Genomic DNA, 18,649 nt, shown 5'->3' with positions numbered 1-18,649 from the left:
AATAGCATAGTTTCTTCTGGAAGTGTATTTTCTCTTACCCTCATGGTAAGGCATTAGTTTAACAATGAATTCATGGCTTGAGCAAAACTTACTGACTCAAAAAGCATCATCTTTTGCAGCAGCAGTTATTTTATGGGATTCTCATCCAAGTATTCAGCCAGCCTAATCCTGCTTAGCTTTTGGAATCTGATGCAATTACGGGCTATTGTGATAAGGCAAAAGGCTTACTACCCAGATTTATTTTATAGTAATGTGAAGTCAGAACTTGCTGTGTTTAGATATAGTATTCTCCCCTTTCTCTTGGCAATATTATGTCAAGTAAGTCTTTCTCATGCTTTTACAGATTCCTATATTTGCCCTCTAGTTGCCTTTGTATGTTTACCTTCTGTTTGTGTAGCTTCTTAGCTCTGCAGTAATCTTGAGAGAGTAAATAAATAAGAGCTATACAACTCTATTTTGAATTATGTGCCAGCGGAGAGGAGGAGGGAAACAGAAAGTAAAATCAAGCAATCCATAGTTAGACTACAAAGCCTACATCTGTGCTCTTGGCTTTCTGATCACCACGGAGTGACACTAAATCACACTTAATTAATTGCATTAATTTCTTCAAATGATTTAACATTTTTGGTATGCTCCCACAGATTCTTCTGTCGTAATAATTGCACATGTTTAATTACTAACAAAATAATACCTTTCACTTGCAAACAAAGAAGTGCCAATTTTTTTGGTGTAAATCATGGTTTCCTAAAATTTCCCAGATTACTACTGCTAAAAGCAGCAACATTAGTAGTTGAATCTTGACCCATGCACATATATTTAGTTTCTAGACAACTATGATCCCACTCCCATGACCTGACTTTACCAACTTTCCTAGTGTTACAAGAAAAACACCGCCTTCTATTATGTGCAGACCCTGCCTGCCCAATGAGTAGAACAGAAAAAGACTCACTTTATTAGTATTTCTTTTATTGAAGAAAATCTGAAGTTTACAATTGCTAGCACGTATCTATGACAAAGGTGTTGTAGACAGTTCCTGGTGTCAGTTGCATGCACGTGACTGTGACCTATGCCAAATTGCAAGGAGGACTCCATCTAAGAGTGATCAGCTCTTGCACAGATACTTGGATGGTGGGTAGGTGTCATTATGTTATCTGCACACTGTTATAGTTCATGCTGTTCTTTACATAGTCCAAGTTCAAAATACTTCTGGTCTTCCAGGCCAAAACAGTTTTATCTTGAATTAACTTTGTAGAAGCAAGAGCATATGCAGCTATAAGAGTACCAGCTAAAATATTGTTTGGCAAGATGGCATTAGCTTTTTAACAGTTCGTTAACCTACTCACATAAAGTAACTAATCACTAATCTGCTGTGAGTCAGCAGGAGATTCATTCTGCCACTAAGGCATTCAGGGATGTTGAGGAGGGTAGTGGCATTTTCTGTATCACTGCTGAATATCCCACTCCTTCATTGACATAGGACCTATTATCGTCTCTCCAAAGGTGTCTCCAAAGGTCTCCGTGCTACATCCTGACTTGACCTGCTCCTGTATCCAGTACTTGTCTCACCTCACTTCTCCTGTGCATGTCTCACATTGAGTTGATTTCTACAGTGTGTCAGACTTCAGGCTTGTGTACATGTGGGGTCTACAAGTGATTTCCTAAGTGGGTGTGTAGGCAGACACAGTACTTCAATAACATGAAGCCATCTTTTTCTGCCTGCTCCACAGGCACTGAGAGAAATGAGGAAACCAGTCCTAAAATTTCCCATGTACTACCAGTAGTTTACTTACTACAGTGTGGGCAACCTCGTGCTTTAGAATAATGACATGGTGTTTTGAAACACATTTTATTATTGAGTGAGTTAAAAGCTTTTCTTTATATGATAAACTGGACACATATGAAAAGGAGGAAGACTAAGCTGAGGGAACCTCATATTCAAGAATAGAAATTTGGACCTTTTTTTTGCTTTAAACAAAGAAATGGAATTTAACATAGTACTGTAAAGAACATGTGCACTTAAAAAGCTTTTCCAACAAGGTATTTTTCAATGTCTGAAGTAAGAGAGTTCTACTTTCAAATATTGATTAGAAATGTCAAATTGTTTGTCCTTAAAGTATAGTAATAAATCAAATGGCAGCAAGTGTCTCTTTACAGTCATGATGGACACTTTGACTAGTTCATGGGAGAGGAGGGAAAAACACATCTGTACAGCTTTAAGGAGTCTCTTGTACTCTGGTTACCAATTTCTCCAGTCTTGGTTTTATTTCATCTGGTTTCTTAATTAATGATTTTCATTTTCCTTATGAAGTGAATACTTATGCCTATATTTAAAGTTAAGCCTATGAGTTGAGAGGTCCGTAAAGTCAATGAAGCTAATCATATGCTTAAAACTGATCATGTTTTTGTGCAAAACTAATACAGTGTCAGAGAACTTACTGCTTTGTATATTTCCTATGTAATTCAGGAATTTAACAATTTTTGAAAAATTAAATGGAAATATTTATTTTGATAAAAGTAGGAAAATATGCACAATAAACTATTTGAAGAATCGAATCTGTATTAGGAACTATGATTTGTGCATGAATTAACATGTGGTAAGCCAGGATTTCCCTAGCATCTGTTCTGCAAAATTTACAGCTTCACAACCTTACAAAGTTTAGAAAATTTAATACAGCTCTCCTCCAGCCCTAATGAATATGAAACACAAACAAGGTAAAGCTAGAAAAAATTACTTCTACTTCCTTTTTCTTCTCATCAAGTGCAAAATAATTTCACATAGTCCATGACTCTTTCTGAATTTTTGAGTGACTTCAATGATGGGCAACTTGCTTTCAGGAAAGTGTCTCAAGTCTGATACATTCTTAAAAGTAAGAAATTTTTATTTGATTAATTTCATATCATTTCATCTACTTCATTCCCTTTGGACTTCCCAGATGCTTTCTTCCTACTGCAGTATCATTTGTGAATTTTATCAGTGTACTTTTAAAGCTTTTTTTTAAAAAAAAGGATAATTAAGATGAGGACTAAAAGTGTTTTAACACTAATTGCTGCAGCATACATTTAATGTTCTTTTAAAGCCTGGTACATTTCTGCTTGTAACTACTTTGTGCTTATTTTCTTTTGAAAGTTTTTTTTTTCTTTTTTTTTTTTTTGGCCATGTTCAGTTCAAGATCACTGAAATTATTGGTATTGGTACCAAAATTACATATTATTTCAAGTGAAACTTGACTCCACATAAATTGGAACACTTTACTTGAAGTTAGAAATGTTTTTGTTGTGTAGAGAGCATATAATTCCAGTGAAAACACCAGTGAAGTTTTAAATGATATATCCACTTGTCTTCAATATTTGAAATATGTCCTAGAGAAACAGAACTGTCTTTTTCTCTCTTTTTCTCTCTTATTTTAGTAGCAACTAGGTTAATTCCCTGAACCACAGCTTCTTGTCAATTTTTTTTGTAGATTTATACATTTTTGCGAGAAACTGAGTAATTCCCTTAGAGCTGGCATTCACCTAGGTCGCAAAATTATTTGTTTTAAAGGGGTAGTATCTGTTTAGTCTTTCAGATAACATCAATTTGTAATACACTTGTAACCTATAATATGACTTCTGCATCTTTTCGCACGTCTTTGCAATTTGATTTGGGCAAAATACTTTTGTTAGAAGCCATCTTTGATTTTAAATTATAGACCATTGGCTGAAATCAAAATAAGAGACTTTCAAAGATGGTTTGCCAGACTACCATCACTGGCCATGATGACAGCTAGTGGCATTACAGCAACCATGGAGGTTTCTACATTATTGTTTTGGTTTGGAGCAATATTGCATTTTTGGAGCAAATCTCCTGATTGTCCTTATTTTCAATGTTTTGTTTCAGATCACAGAACATTTGGTATCAATCCTGTAACCCACCTTCTCTCAGTTACTTTGTCTGGGCACACACAACTGTGCAGAGACTCTGCAAAAATATAAATGCTTTGTGCTCTTAAGCTGTAATATATATTGGCTAATACACACGATACATTGGTATTGCAGTACTCATTACCCCTGGGGGACACCTAGTGAGTCTTTGCTGGCCTGGAAGTCATCAGCCAGGTGGGGAAGGTTCAGCCTCCATTGTTCCCTGGAAGAGATTTGATCTTCAGTGTTGCTGAATTACCATCTTCCAGTTCCCTACTTTCCTCTCTTGAGATTTTCTACCTTTTCATGTCAGTGTTTTTCCTCTTCCATCTTCAGCTGCAAACTAGCCCCGTCAGAACAATCTTACCTGTGTCTGTAATTTTGACTTTCTTATCTGCATGATGCTTATCTGCATATTTTATTATAGCTCTTTCTCAAAATGTAGCAGTTTTCACAGAAGTCTGAGTCAAGATTATACGGCTGTGCTGCACCAGAATTAGGTAGTGGGTCATGGCTAGGTCAACAACTAGGAGGACGGTTACAACTACCAGCCTCTGGCTCTTCATGATTCACTCTTCCACCAGCAACTCATCTTCCACCCAAACCTCTCCTGGCTCAGTAGGCTTTCCCTTCTTGCTGGCCCTTCTGTTGTTTTCAGAACTTTTTTTCAAACTCCTTGTGCCCCCACCTCTCTTTTATTGTGCTTCTTTTGTCAAGTGTCACCATTTCCAGTTAAAATCTTTCCAATGGTGACATCAGCTGCTTTGGTCTCCCAGACAAGCCAAGAAGAGAGGCCCTCAAGGAAACAACACTGCCTGCTGCATGACATCCTCATCATATTGGAGGCCTGTAGGTTAGTTGAGTGGCAGCCATTGAAGTATGTGTGATTACAGCTGCTTTGCTGCAGTGATTTGGAGCGTGGGTCCTGCCATCACCCCCACACAGACCAAATAATATCCAAGAGGGCCAGGACTGCTTCATTAAGGGTGTCCTCCTGGAGAAGGTTGAAATCTTACTCTGTTGGTATTTCACCTTTGTTCAACTGAAGCTGAAGTTCTGCTTCACTGTAAGGAGGTTCAAATAGCAGGTACCATTGTATCACTTGTAAGTAAGGCCTACTTCTGCCGATGTGGCCCATTATAGCTACTGCTGGCATCAGGAGTATGTCACTGTGTGGCACAAACAACAGGATGCTGGTGCGTCTCTGGATGGGCTGCTTAGGGGCCAACATCCCAGAAAGTGAAGGTTTGTGCAATAGCTTTCCTTAGGCAGCTTTGCCTCACCTGGGCTGTGGGACCATTCAGTCTGGGAGACCAGACTAACTAGTCTGAAACAAAACTTCTGAAACCCATATAGCATAGGTATAAGGAGTGTCAACAACAGCTGCTTGAGCTGCTGACCCATTTCTGTTGTGCTTCATTATTGTTCATACAAACACATACAGTATTTCTCTGTTCACTGCTCAATCTCATACAGTGGGCACGGCATGCCTCCTGCACCCTTTGACTTTATCCTCATACCTCAGCTAGAATTTCAATCCTATTCACTATCCTATCCTACACAATCGTATATGTGATTGTTCATATACTTAAGTTAACCACATCGATCTTGGTAGGATCAGAGCCTTGCTTTTAATTAAGTACTAAATTCCAAGAGGTAAATGTCCTCAAATTCCACTAAAAATTACGAAATTTAAAAATCAGTGAGTACACCTCCGGAAATGTCATTGTTTGTACCTATACAGAATTATTTTTCCTTACAGTTTCATTACAGTGTTCCCATTAATTCTGCAAGGCAGGACACATGCAAATCACACACAGAAATAATGTATTATGTTACTCTCAGGAACAAAGCTAACTCAAACTTCATATTAAAGAGTGGTATTATATTTTCGGCACAACCTCTTTAATTATAGCAGTCCCTGTAAATTTGTTTGGGGGGAAAGGAGCTGCTAAGCAGTTTTCAAAATTCCTATTTTCCTTTTGTAGAAGACTAATGAAAAGTGTGAAATACGCTTTCCACATAATTTAATGAAATCCTTCATTAGTGAGAAATTACACTTGTGCTCCATATTAAATAAGTTCTTTGTGCATGGAAAGTAACTCTTAATTTGCTTAAAATTGGAAGGAATCTATTAGCTTTACAGGATGGTAACTGATTGCCACTGGTATTTTTCACAAGCAAAGCAGTTTCAGATGACTGTTATAAACAGTACGCTAAACCAAATGCTGAAAGGCAATATAGCATTATTTTTCACTACCTTTTTCAATTAAAATGTACTCTTTTTGTAATCCCACAGCTGACCAAACAGGAATGTTATTCATAGGAGATGCAATAATACAGGTCAGTAAACATCTGCTTGTTCTGCAGACACGTTTGTTTCATACTTGGCTTTATGTTTATTTCTTTAGCCAGCTTACACATTGCAAATCGTTTTCTCTCTATCATATCTGCTTTTAGGTTAATGGTATTAATGTAGAAAGTGCTACCCATGAAGAAGTGGTAAGTCTTTCTACTTTGATTTTTTGATAACATGGAGAATATTGTGTCCATACTGTTTTTTCTCTAGCTTTGTACCATAGCAGTTTATTTTTTCACTGTAAAGACACAGTGCTTTAGCCAGGTCTGTCAGGCATGTGAACATTAAGAGTTTTATTTTGGCTGTTCACATTATTTATAGTTTCTTTATAGGTACCTTTTTGTGACTGTTCTTCACATTAGGATACATGCACTTGTGGCACAAACGTACTGTTCCAGAGTCCAGTCTCCTTTATCATTTACTATAGTTTTTACATTCCTTAGAAAAAAAAATGTTTTAAAGCAGAAAATAAGGCAAAAATGCCAAATCTTGGTAGGTTATGTCCATTCTCTTCAGTGGAGCCCAACTGCTCTTCCCAGAATACGAACAGTGTTGGAACTCAGTCTCTAATTTGGTAATATATACATCTACATGAAGAGTTCATTTACATTGGAACACTCTCAGTTTGGGTGTGAAGTCCTACTTTGCCAGTCTCCACACTATTTTTTGATGTGGGCTATGTCCTAAGTGTTCTTTCTGAGAAAGCCCAGGTATGGAGGGTGTAGAGTGCTAGGCTGGTGCACACATTTTGTTACTGCAGTACAGCTGTTCCACTACGGATTTTCTGAACACCACGGGCTCATCATTCTGGTTCAATTACAGTCCTCACGAGAGGTCATGCATGGGTTTGCAGCCTGTTGTCCTTCCTCACAATCTCATATGTCTTTCAGTATACATATATCACCCTCATCTGAACAACAAAGAAAAAGTTCTTTCTCCTGGACTGTCTTGTTTCTGTTGCTGCACCAATGTTGTGCTGCAAGGAGGACCATCAGGCATTGCATAACAGTATAGGAGGGTGAAGGGAAAAAGGAACAAGAGAGCTGTAGTGCATATGTGTGATGGGTAGTAGGGGGGTTGCTACTCCACTCTCTTTGGCAAATTTTCCTGTCAGTAGCATAGTGCTATTTTAAACACACTGTCACAGACTATCAAGAAACACAACAGAGAAGCAATGCTTAACTAACTGAAAGAAACTGAGAGAGACATATTGGATACAAAATGCTAATTTGGGGCGTTTATCGGACCTGCCTCTCTTACAGCAAGCATGAAGAAATCTTTGGCAAGCATTATACTATCCTACCCACTCCAGTGCATGATCCCGTGCCCGGAGTCCTATACTACAGGCTCAACAAAAGGACTCTTTCAATATGATCAGGCAGCTGAGCAACTGAAGAAATGATCCTCCTTTTGAACTAGACATGGACATCAGCACAGAGCTCACCTGCTTGTCTCTGGGATGGTCTGTGCAGCCATCCAGTATAGGCTGAAACCAAACTCAATGAACAAGATGATCTTTGGACTTGATACAAGTACTCATTTTAGTGGTGATTGGGAAGAAACTAAAGTCTCATGGAAAATAGATTGCTTTAGGGGTACACACTGACATTATAGAGATGAGCAGAAGTGGGACAAAGCACCCAGTGTTGGGAAGAAATTTCAGAAGCCTGTGCACAAAGGGGAATTCCAGTCATGAAGCATCAGTGACACGTATAACAGGCTAATTAACAATTATACTAAACAATAAAGTACATCCCAACTCACACTGCTTGCAAGATTGAAGTGTATACATGCATAACTGAAGTATCTTGGCCTTTCCTGGCATCCCAGAAGACTCAGGCATATAGTCCCCTACCTCCAAGCATTCAATCAGACTAGCTGCTGCATTGGCAGTTTTAGTACTGTGGTGTTTTCCTTTTGAATGCAATCATATTGTCTCTTCCCATTAACCGGTGTTATTACTGTAATATTTCTTGTAAGTACATCCTCATGAATAACATTTGCCTCCCCTGATTATTTTTCAGAGTTCTTCCCTACACTATCTCATGCAGTGGGCTAGCAAAGGCACAAGATGTCACAACAGGGAAATACCTGCCTACAGTTCTCAACACTTTTGTCTGGTTGCTTCCCCATTTCATGGGTAATGAACAATAATATAGGATTTGGCATGGGCTTAGGCAAGGGTATTGACTAATTGGCACTTAAGAATGAGACAAGGACTGCTTGTTTCTTCATTTGGGGTAGGTCCTACCCAGTGGTGATATGCCAGTATTGGTAGAGATCTCTGTCTCTTTCACAGCTGCCTGGAACTTCTGGACCATACTAGAGTGTTCTGATTGTCCATAATAGCATGGTGTCAGCAAATATTCTTTGGCACAGGAATTTGATCAGCAATATTGTTAAAATATCAGAGGATACTTGGCATAGCTTGGCCCAAACCAAATATTTCTTTCTGAAACAACTACCAGGCCTGGATCAGAAGTTAACATGGGCCAGCCACCCTGTTTTGGAGGTTAAGAGAAATACATATGGCCAGACAATGCTAGTTGGTTTCAGTGCCAAACAACAGGCACTGACACTATTTTCCTTACTAGTTTAGCTGTGCCCGCTGAATTCACTTTATGCATCCACATATAAAGTTGCAAACTTTGTGCTGTAAGTAGCACTGGGTGTTTGGCAGATTGGGTCTGGCTACCAATATATTGTGTACCTCTAAACAGAAGTAGAGATTGATGAATTTGCTGTCTTTGCCTCTACAGAAACAGCTGCCTCACCTTCTCATGGGTTGCCTCAAAACTCTCACCGTGAATCCTCCAACAGCAGACTGCTTCTGCTATTGAGATCATGTTCCTCGAGCACAGATAGATGAGGAAAGATCCCTCATCTATCATGCCCCAGCATAATTTTGTAGGACTGGAAGGTGCGAGGGTGCTAACAGTGCTATCTTCAGGGGGAACAGCGGTAGCAGCTGGACCTACTCCAGCAGAAACCATCAGGAAGAGCTAGTCCAGCCTGTGAAATGATTCACAGAAGATAAAGCAGTAGCTGAATCAGTAAGTCTTTGGTCTGAGACCCCAAATGCTCTTCCATATGGCTCCAGCCTTGGGGGAGGAGTGAAGGGAACAGGACTAGGTGCTTCTAGATGCTAGGGCTGATGGTAGCACAATCTACCCCTCCCTGGATCCACAATAGTTGGTTTGTAGGGATGTAGCCATGGCACCTACTAATATAAATTAGGACAAGAAGACCTTGATTCTTGTGGGAAGAGGGTTGGGTTTTTTTCTCCTTAATAAAATTAAGAAGATATGGGAAAGTAGGACAGTTAATTTTCTCTTGTTGACTGGGTGCCCATTTTACAGAAAGTATATCCAGAGAATGGACTGCAGGCTGCTGCTTCTATTTTTCCTTTTTTTTTTTTTTGACTCAGCAAAAGGTATCAGTGTCTGTTCCCTGCCGTAGACTTCTCCCACAACTTTGCACTTTTCTGAGCATTGTCTCTCTAAACTAGTCCTTAAGGCTGGTTTTCGTCTGATCGAAATTCTGAGATTCATCTATGCTGTGATACCTGTAACTTAGGGCCCAGGGTCCAAACTGAGTCTAGGTTCAGAGAGTTTCATGCTTATTTGTTTGCAGTTAATTATTTCCTTTCGGTTGTGTTATTGTCTTACCAAGGAACCCCAGTCAGTCATCAGGGTCCATCACTCTGCAGTGCCTGAAGAATGCCTGTGTACCAGGTGCTCTGCAAGCAATCCATTTTGCAAAGAGCATATGTTATAAGAAGAGGGCTATGGTCAGAGGATTGCATGTGATTGCATTAGCATGTTTTAGTAAATTAATGCCTTTTAAGTACCAACATGAGTGTTCCATAATAACTTACAAAAATTATTATGACTGTACTTTGGGAATTACACATTTTGAATTCTACACATTATAAAAGTATAAATAAGTGGCTGGAGATACTTAAATTTGTAAAAGATTAATTTAGAGTTGCAGTTTACAAGGTAGCACACAAAAGACTGAGTAAGCTTGAAATACAGGCAGAAAAACAGAAAGCAAAGAAAGGAGAATACTTAGGAACGAATTTGTTTTTATACAGAACTTACTCTCTTTTTCTGAAGTTTGACATAAACTCACATGGGAAGCTATGCCTAAGCACCAGACACTATGGCCTAGAAGTGAAATAAAAAAAAAACCAGTCTATATTTTATCTAGCCAACTACTGTGGATACAGGAAGGGGTAGCTTGTGCTACCATCAGCTCTAGCATCTAGAAGCACCTAGTCCTTAGTGCTAAAGGAGGAGCTGGCCTCAAGGCCGGTGATTACAGGTCATGTACCTCCATGATTCTAACTACAAAACAATGGGGAAAATACAATATGGATATTTTTCTTGCTGTCCAGATGCCCTAGATTTCCAGGCCGGCCCACTCAAGAGAAAGAAAAAGTCTGAAATAACTTTTAATAAAGACATATAATGAAGGTACAATAAAAATACCATTGAATTATTATTATTCAGTAGGATAGTTGCCAGGCACATGGGGAGAATGTGGTCATTTTTCATTTGTTTGAAAATCCAGCTTCCTCGAGATAAGGTAAATGGTCTAAAAGTGGTATTCTGATAAGTGAACTGAGACCAAAGTAGACCATGATTTTCTGTGTGTTCATGTAATTTAAGAATGCTAATTAAATTTTTATAAAGTGTATGATGACTTTGGTTGGTTAGATGAAACTAAATAAGCATTTAGGATTTTCTAAATTGCTTTAAAATCTTTTTTCCTTAGTTAATTTGTTTCATCTATTAAATTAAAATGTTTTGCGTTAAGAAAGACATTGTCTACTTCATCACCTGCTACAGCTTATAAAAAATTAAAAATACAAATGCCCAGCTGATGGGACCTGTAAGATGCTAAATGTTTAATTTGCTATGCAAGATCCTGTTTTCAGAGAGAGATAAAGGTATGGCTCAGTCAAGCCCGTAAAAGGCAAAAAAGGAAAAGGCTCCAAGAAAGGGGATGGACAACCCCATACAGAGAGTAAAAGCTATGCTGACGGATACTTTTAGTAAGTGATCGGGCTATTGAGTTGAGATCCAGTTGCTGCCCTACATCTAAAAGCTTCAATGGTTTTATTTTTTGATTGCTTATATGGCATCTTCCAATTCAGTATAAACACACTATTTATCATTCTGAAGTTTTATTTTATTCTCCATTTTTACCATCCTGTAGCTCACTTTGGAGAAGTTTCAAGATTTCAGATCAATACTTTTTCTATTAGAATGGTTTAGCATGTGATGCCAGTAGACTCAGCCATTCCTTGATCTGAAAGTCCATGATTTTCTCACTGAGAATGAAAGCATTATAGGTATAGATCTTGAAGCTTTAAATTGACTTTCAATTTACACTGCATCATTTAGTAATGTATGTGTATAAAATGTAACAAATACAAAGAATAGTTCCCTTACTTAGAAGGACAGTGCTGGTTCCTGTCATGAAAGTAGTCATCAATATCTGCTGAACAGAAAAGAAAAGTGTTACAATAGATGAGCATAGCTAGGTACACTTAAATATTTTGGACTGCTGCTGGGCTGTGGACCTATATGAAATGAGATAAATACACTGCAAATAAGTGCACTCCTTTTACTTCATGAATAAATTTGAAATGGCTGTCTCTTTTCTGCATACAGGGAAAAATAATCTTGAATTTTCTGTTCTGATTACACCTTTCAGGAATAGTAGCAGTAGAAAAATAGGCTGGAAAATGACAATTAATTAATGCCTTCTTACTCTACTAATATAGAATTGTATATGAAATTATTTTGATATTGAGTAAGAAAATTGTTTAGTTTAGATTTAGTTGTTCAAAAACACTGTATGTCTCTAATTCGGATTAGAGTTGATTGGGACTTTCACTCTGACATTATTGAAATGAGTAAATCGTATCTTTAAAAGTCTTATCTTTTAGTTGCATTGATCCCCATAATCAATTCTGTTAATTCTTTCACCAGACATACTTCTTCTGGTGTTGAAACTGATGGTTGTTTGTCATTTCTTCTGCACAGAAATTAAACACTTTTTAATTTACCATTGAAGTTTAATTCAAATATGTTTTATGATTTTTTTTTAAACTTAGAGCCTTAGCAACGTCTGGTGAATGGAAATACGGAATTGCAAAGGTCTTATTAGCTGCTAAATAAGTAAACACTGAGCAATATTTATTATTTTATGATATCTAATACTAGTAGAAAAAATTCAGTTAAAACTCTGAAAATTGATCCAATGTTCACATACTGTCCAAGAGGAAGGTTTACATTTTTTAAGTAGGACTGGCCTTCTTCTGTTCCCATTGGAAAAGAAATCAGACCAAGAAAGGTCAGATGAAAGGTTCTGGCTTTGTGTAGTCTTTGTTGAGACTTCTAGCCATAAGCATAACAAAAAAGTGCAGCAGTGAAACTACGGAACTAAAATGCCAAGCGGAAAACAATAACTTGAGTTGCATTTTGTAGCTATTCTGGTTTCATTTATTATTTCTACAAATTTTTCCCATAAACAGCTCTTTCTTGTTGTGAATAAGTTGTTTTCATATTTCTTACAATTTTATTTCATTTTACTTTTCATCAGTAGCACAAAGGAAATGGCTTAGAAGATAAATAAAGCTTAGTTTATTACTTAGGGTTTTTTTATCCTTTCTCATATCACTCGGCTTATTTTCTTTATCCTTGTATTGTCTGCAAAATTGTCTGCAATAGCTGAAGTTTGGATATACTCACATTTATAGTATAATTTCATATTAATCTCAACATTTTTTTCTTTACTGTTCTATTCCTTATATACCTACAACATAATGTTTTGATTTCTGAGTGCAGTTATAATTTGAGGAGCGGCACAATTACTTTCTGCTTTTTGTGCTGAAATTAAATATAAATTACTCTGTCTCCCCATGACCGTCCCTATCTCCCCCCTTCCTCCCCCCCCCCCCCCCAAAGAATATATCTAGAAAGGCATTCCAGGCAAGGTCATTGAGGTTAGTCAGGAACCAATTAGATACTAGCCTGAGGGAAACAAATTAAAGAAAAAGGTGCAAGATTCTGTCAAATAGTCTATTCTCAAAAAATATCTTAGGCTTTTACTTTACTGAGTCATTAAAAAAAATAATGTAATAGTACCTGGCAGCACAAATATAATGAAATATTCATTAATATTTCCATTGTAAATCACTTCTGGAGAAATTCATATAATTGAAAGGTTTTTAGTTTGTGCCTCACTAGTAGCAGAATTACTAATCCAACTGATTTAAATGCATAGCTACTGCAGTGAACAGGGCAGCGTAAGCCACTAACACTTACTGATATACAGACTCTCATGTAAACACTGCATATAGGTGTTCAGTGTCTGCAAGAGCAACCATTAAATTAAAAAACCATTAAAAGTCTGTGAGAGCAGCCATTAAATTTCAAAAGCATACAGGTGAGATAGCCTTAGAATCAAATCAAAATGTTTTTTTCTGTGACAGAAAGGGAGGGGGCAATATCTTGTTTCACATGCTGTTTCACATTCTTCCAATTTAATTAAACAGTGTCTGCCGATTAAAATAATGTAGAATAGAGCTGTGTAATTAAAAGTTGCTGCTTTCACTGAATTTTAAAGACCTCAAATTACTTTTCCAAATTGTTATTTCATCTGGAAGACCTTGTTTCCTGTATAGAAGCCTCTATCTACTAAATGATTTGGTGATGCATGCTTTACCACAGAATTGTGCACTTGCATCTAAGCATTCCATTAAAAATAAATAAACACCAACCCTCTGCTGAATTGATGCTGCATCAAAGGAATGCATAGGTATTTTGATATCATCATTAAATGAATTTTGAGACTAGTCTAACACTCTGATTGACTCCTGTTTACAGCAGCTATCTCAAAAGTGTGTTTCATTAGCTGGGCATCACAAGAGTTTCAAGTCATGTCCCTGCTCCTCGTTGAACATTTGTAATTTTGCTGTTCCATGATTAATGTAAGCTAATGTAAGACTCCGCTACTGCTAGATGGAACAGTCTTAATTTCTTCTCCGACTTGTCCCCAGCCTCTGCTTCCTCTCTCTCCCAAGAATCAGTAATGTTCAGCCATACATTGATCAGATCAGTTCACTGTTCCACTGGAAACTAATCCTACCTATATATATGGGTATACATATATACATATATATGTATATACACGTATTTCAGTCACTGACCTGACTGACAGCTGAAGAGAGAGAGTTCATTCAATTCATTGTGAGTTGTGTGGTTTCTGGTGCTGTTGCAAGAAATGTAACAAGGAAACATGCCTGAGACAAAGACCAGAAGGTTAGAATAACTGCCATCAGCACCAGCATGATTTTATATCAGCTTAAGCTGATCATGACACTGCATGCTAAGGCCATAGCTTTGTGTACGTTTAAGTTTGCATTAGCCAGCAATAGCAGTGAAAGAAATTCTACCTTCCCCTAAACTAGTAATTCTCATCTATGCCTCCTGTGTACCTTTTCATGCTTCTGCAGTGAACTAGATTGGGGAATTGATCTAGGTTAAAACTAAGCTGGCAAAAACTTCTTCACGTAATTGTACAAATGGTGTTTGTGCAGAGGGTGGAAGTGCTGCATGGTTTTGGCAATGATGCTAGAATATGCAGGCCTTAGAAAGTGAAAATTACATGAAATTATAGCCTCATTTAGAGTGGTGCAGCTTCACAGGGTGTTGGCTGGATCTGAGGCTTTTAGACTATACAGGATGAGCTTTCCAACTTCTCAAGTTCTGCCACTCCACTTCCAATTTTAGTTATCGGTCTACATTGAACAAACCCCTGAACACAGTTTTACTAATCAGAACTAATGTATTTGAGCATATTCGAAGACTTGTACAATCTCATTGGAAATTATAAAATGCTAAAGCCCCTCCTCCAGATTAACTGTAAGACAAATCAGCCTACTTTGAAAAGCTTGTTACATTGAAAGCTTTCTTTTGAGTATGCTGTAATATATCTGGTAATGGAGGTTTGTAGAGATGTAAAGATGCAAGAAAGTTAAATTTACTACACTCAAAGTTTTACTAAATCCATCAGAAGTGATTGTCCAATGTTTTCAGTTATAGCTTTAGAAAATGAAAGTATTGAACATAAGGGCACTTTTCGGCACTTCAGCCTCAGGGTTAAGTTTATAGTTTCAGTATAGTTTCCGTTTATAAATTTCAGATGTTGTATTATCAAATGTTGTATTAATGTCGCTAACATTTTCATATACATATTTTATAGAGAAAGATTTGTTTTTCTGTTCAGAACTTTTCAATAATGCTTACTAAACAGTAAATAGCAAAAAAATGCCTTAGAAGATAAATAATATCATCCTCATAACCTCTTATTTTATCCAGTGTCAACAGCAGGCAGTAATCTGGTATTAGTCATGCTCTTCCATATGCATGTTCTTGATAGAAAAAACACTTTTACAGAACAAGTTCAAGAGTTTAATAATATGCTTTGAAAGATAAATTCTCTAAAACAAAAAATGGATGAATTCTGAATTATCGATAAAGATCTTACAGAAGACAAGAGGAAATCACAAAAATTAGGCTGTAATTTTTCCTAGTGGGTATCCCACTTGATTCTTAATCATTTTCTTGTAGATAGTCTTACCTGTCAGTCTTCACCAAAACAATAACTTCATTGAAAGTTAAGTTTCAATATAAGAATTTAGCTGCCCATATGTATTTGATCCAAGTTTCCTTGAAAGTTGTAAGTGTATATCTTGCCAGTCTTTTGAAACCTGCAAACATGCAAGTTAGCAAGTAATTGCAAAAATCAAGGGATTTTGATAGAAGATTGAAATCTTACAGAACACAAGCCTTTTGTGAAATCATTTCCACTGGTTACATTAATAACTGGCCACATTATATAAAACAAATCTTCTTACACATGATAAATTTTTAAACCCAACTTATTAAATTTTTAAACCTGTAATTTTATTTTTGAACATTGCTTTCATTGCTAATGTTTTGTTTTGTATTCCATTCAAATATTTACTGAGTAGTAAATGCTGGGTATATCCAAAAGGCACATTTTGGGAAATCGGTTTATGCCTTTACCATCCTCAGTGGAGAAACATCATTGATAGGAGGAACAAACCAGTACCAGCCAAACACATTAGCAGGTTGAGAAGAAGTGATAAGGAACTCAGAGTACCCCCAAAAGAATCACATCTTCCTAGCTATTTCTTGCCCACATCCTTCCAGTAGGATTCTGCAACAGCAGCAGAAATTGCTTCAAATATCTCCAGTTTGCCAGAGCCTATCAAAACAGGAGGTTGATGGGCATTCAGTTATCAGGAATATCTGGAAATGGAAGCATTCCAGAAAGTGGAAGTGAGGTTCCTAGAACCTTTTTTCAATTAAAATTTGCCACCAGAAGTAAGATTGCATTGCTTGGAATGAGAAAGCCTTGAATCCTTGACTTGTCCTATCATCCTTACTGTCATACACTGCAAGAGACCATTGAAAGCTCAGATATTGCTAAAAAAAAGGTTCTGCCCTCACTTTCTTTCTTAAAGGTGGTGACAGCAGAGCAAGGCATCATGGTAGTAAGGAAAGAAAGATAGCTTCTTTAAAGGGAACAAATACTTGATGCTAGTCAGTTTAGTCTTCTAAGAATAAACCCTACCAATAATTGTTGCCTCTGTTTTTTTGCCCAGTTGTGCTATGACAATGCTTGCAATAGATACCTTGCTATTCCAGGTGTATTCCTTCATCTTCATCCACTATAAAGACTTTGCAAGACCTGCCTTCCTGCAAAACAGATTATATTTGCAGTATGAAGTAAAGAGCATATTTAAGTGCAAGCTTAAGCACGCTGAGTAGCATGACCCTGAGTATTTTCTGCTCCCAAAACTGGCTTAACTCAGCTTCAACCTGTCTGAAGCCTGTGTTTAAAGAAAGAGCTGTGTCAACCTAGAAAATCACTGTTTCAAGGGGCAGCCGTAAGAGAAATTGCAAATTAAATTACTAGGGAAGATTCAGAAATACTTTCCTCCAATAACATGATATTTCCCCTGTAGAGATTTAGAATCAGTGGCAGTTTAAAAAAAAGCAAGGTAAAACAACTGATTGCCCACTCTCTGCAAATCGTATATCACAACAAGATGAAAAGTTGACAGCCACAGCCAGCTGCAATCCTATTTTCTCCCTTCCTATGTTCTGATAGTGGGAGGTTGATTATAGAGACATATCTAATTAAGGCTCCCACTTAACAGAGGATGTTTTATTCTATTTATGGAAAGACTTCTTGGTTGACCCATAATGAGTTGTTATAGAATATGTTTAAAAAAACAACAAAGCTCTCATCTAAATTGTCCTTCATAGGTCAGTGATTGCTAATGGGATACAGAATCGTTCCCTCCTCCAGGTCAGCAGCTCACATCTGTCCCAGGTGGGTAGTGATTATGTGTCATTACAAACTGATTCTTGTTCAGTGTTCTGTCAAAAATGAGATTTTTCTGCTCAATCCATTTCCTAATGGACAGGTGTTACAAACAAAATGGCATTAATTGGCAGCATTGTTGGTGGTCTCAGCAGAAAGTCAAAGGTGTGAAATGGACCAGAGGATAAAAGATGTGATTGCAGAGGTGATCCCTAAACAGCTATTTTTTTTAGTGCTTTGGAAGGGTGATGTGGAGGGTTGCAACATGAGCAGCAGCTGTTTAGTAGACAGAAGGCTTGAAGGGCAGCCAGCTCGGCACACTGGACTTTGTCCTCAAAACATGCTCTTGACAAAATACAAGACCAGAGGAAATATATAGCGTTATTTCTATGGTATATTCTCTACACCTCCAGTGATTTCTGGCATAGGGACTTCCTGAGCCGGAGTTTGTATCTTTGCATTTAGCAGCCCTATTTGGATTTTGATTCCATATATTTGTATTTCTTGACCACATATAAACTTTTAGCACCTACAACTTTGTGGATGAAAGTTTCACAGCCTCACTCTATGTTATGTGGAGACATACATCCTTTTTTTGTTTTTACCCTGTTGCATTTTACCTCTATTTGATATCTCTGCTTCTTATATTAAAAGACTCAGTGAACTATTGCTTCCTAGTCACTTTCTTTGCTTTTTTTGTGGCTTTATAAATCTTTGCCATACACCCCCCTCAGCAGTTTCTTTTCTAGTCTAATGAATCTTTGTTTACTTACTCATTTTCATGGAAGCCATTCCATACCTTTCAACATTTGTTTTTCCCACAAGAGCAAGATCTTTTTGCTGAGCAGTAATCACCTGTTCATATCCTACCACAGCATATGGAAAGTTAATGTTGTCTTTTCTCAAGTATTTGTTTACAATAATTTTGTCTGTCATTTTATCTCTTGACTGGAGAAA

The 18,649-nt window shown here is 37.3% G+C and overlaps 1 pseudogene; it reads left to right on the top strand.

Annotated features, from left to right (window-relative positions):
- LOC135325790 (gamma-2-syntrophin-like) overlaps window positions 1-18,649 on the top strand; it is a 170,129-nt pseudogene that overhangs the window by 91,427 nt on the left and 60,053 nt on the right.

Source organism: Dromaius novaehollandiae, unplaced genomic scaffold (genome assembly GCF_036370855.1).
Source record: "Dromaius novaehollandiae isolate bDroNov1 unplaced genomic scaffold, bDroNov1.hap1 HAP1_SCAFFOLD_57, whole genome shotgun sequence".
Taxonomy (NCBI): Eukaryota; Metazoa; Chordata; class Aves; order Casuariiformes; family Dromaiidae; genus Dromaius; species Dromaius novaehollandiae.
The sequence above is the reverse complement of the archived record's forward strand: the minus strand, read 5'-3'. Positions and strand labels throughout refer to the sequence as shown.